Here is a 2,025-nt window from a genome sequence, read left to right as displayed (position 1 = left end):
CATTAGTCGTTGCAGCTGCACAAGTGGCTGGCAAGCACGCTTCCATGATCGTGCTGTGTTGCGTAATGTTTGCGTTGTTTACGTAATGATTTTGTTCTGCCGAATATACAGAATTTAAGATTAGTGCATATTGCTTGATTTATCCACATGTTGTGTCGTAATATTAAGCTGGTTATCGGTTAACTTTTTGCTTTTAAGTGAGAGGAAATAAGATATTAAGAGAAAAGAAAGATTAGTAGTATAGTATGTATATTAATTAAATTGCATATTAATTATATTAAATTAATTATTCCATGTCACGTGAATTTATATTTCTATGATTATTCACCGTGTATTTGTGTGATTTATTTTATGTTTCCGGTTTTATCCTTCTCTTTTTGACAAATCACTTTCTCGTATACCGGAAAAAATTCCGTACAAACTCAAGTTAAAATTCTGAAGTGTTAACGTCCAGTATTCTAAGTTTCACGATTAATTGAATTGTTCAACGTACTTTGTTTGAAATCGCAGGAACGACTGAAACGATTTGCAGAGTTTCACGTTTAAATAATGCAAGACCTTGAACTATAGAATCAATCAATTTTTAATTTCTTCAATATTTAGTCGCCAACGTTCGACCAAAGTCCGGGGAACATGTATATACATGTACGCATTTGTATAGATATGTATATAGGTATGTATGATTATCCTTTCATGCCTTATTTTGTTGATCGTAGTGACATATCGTATTAACAAGTCGACAGTTAGCCGCTGACAGTTCACATTGCTATAGCCAAAGTTTGAAACTGTTTTCTAGCTTAGAATTTTCTATTGATATGTATCGTGAGATCGGATACATCGAAACAAAGTTAGCAGTGAAAAATACGAATATTTGATGCAGTTAACAAGCCTTTTTGTCAAACGCGATATTGCATAAATCATTGCGTATATTATATACAACGAACTTAATTTCGCTACATGATTATGTCTTTCTAGAATATATGAGTTTATAAAATCGTGCAGGACGATAATGTTCTGTATACTTTTATCAAAAATACTGCTATTTTTTTTTATCCACGGTTATATGTTGTCATTAATTTCAACTTTAGCTGTTCTCGATAACTTACACAATTTAAGATAATTTTAATGTATGTCTCATTTTTGATAAAGTTATGATACATTTAAATAAATTTTTGATAAAGTTATGACACATTTAGATACATTTTTTACATAAATTTATACACAAAAAATATTATTATAGAACACACTTTTATTATTTTTTATAACATTGCTTATTCTACAAGAGAGCCATATTTACTTAATTTTGCTATTAATAAAATCGTAGGAATTAATAAAACCAGATGGCTTAACATGCAAAAATAATTATTTATTCAAAAACAGGTTTATGAAAATTACAATAAAAATCACAAATTATGATTAATATATTTACTAGCGATTTGCGCAGCCGCAATTCACCCGTACCCTTCGGCTTTAGCGAACTTCACATAGACAGTATTACATAGACTTGTTCAACTATTTTCATTATTTCATGTTTTATATCGTCATACACAGAGAATTTCTTGCGACCCCACGTTCACTTTATCCACATATCTTGTAGACATATTTATTAGTATTAGAGTGCTGAAAACAAATAAACCATTTATATTTGTAACATTGCTTAAAGTTAATAAAATATTATAATTAAATTGCTTGCATAATAAAACATGATATATAATAAAATACTTTATGTAATGAAATATGTTGTACAGAATTATTTGGTAAAATATTGTTTATTATATTCGTAGACTTCACAAAATAAAATTTTTCAATCTAACAATTTGTGATTCATATGACACGAACAGTTAAAAAAATGAAATTTTGTCATATCATAAGCATGTAACGCAGCTATACTTCCTCCTAGTTCGTACCTGCCCAATCCTCTTTGATTAAATCCGAGCCTTTCTCTCCTATCATCATTGCAGGTCCCACCGGTGTTCCGCTATTGATGTTCGGCATGATGGATGCATCGATCACCCTGAGCCTTTG

General features: G+C 30.1%; 1 long non-coding RNA gene across 1 annotated transcript; it reads right to left on the bottom strand.

The window, feature by feature from the left end:
- Window positions 1-1,403: 1,403 nt before the first annotated feature.
- On the bottom strand, window positions 1,404-2,019 carry LOC106750681. Its single transcript, XR_001374975.1, has 2 exons — window positions 1,908-2,019; window positions 1,404-1,620 (listed from the first exon to the last, which is right to left on the bottom strand). It is a non-coding gene; the product is annotated as an uncharacterized LOC106750681 (long non-coding RNA).
- Window positions 2,020-2,025: the final 6 nt, after the last annotated feature.

This window comes from Dinoponera quadriceps, unplaced genomic scaffold (genome assembly GCF_001313825.1).
Source record: "Dinoponera quadriceps isolate SergipeBrazil2010 unplaced genomic scaffold, ASM131382v1 scaffold6336, whole genome shotgun sequence".
NCBI classification, from domain to species: Eukaryota; Metazoa; Arthropoda; class Insecta; order Hymenoptera; family Formicidae; genus Dinoponera; species Dinoponera quadriceps.
Note: the sequence above shows the minus strand (reverse complement) of the source record. Positions and strands in the feature narration are given on the sequence as shown.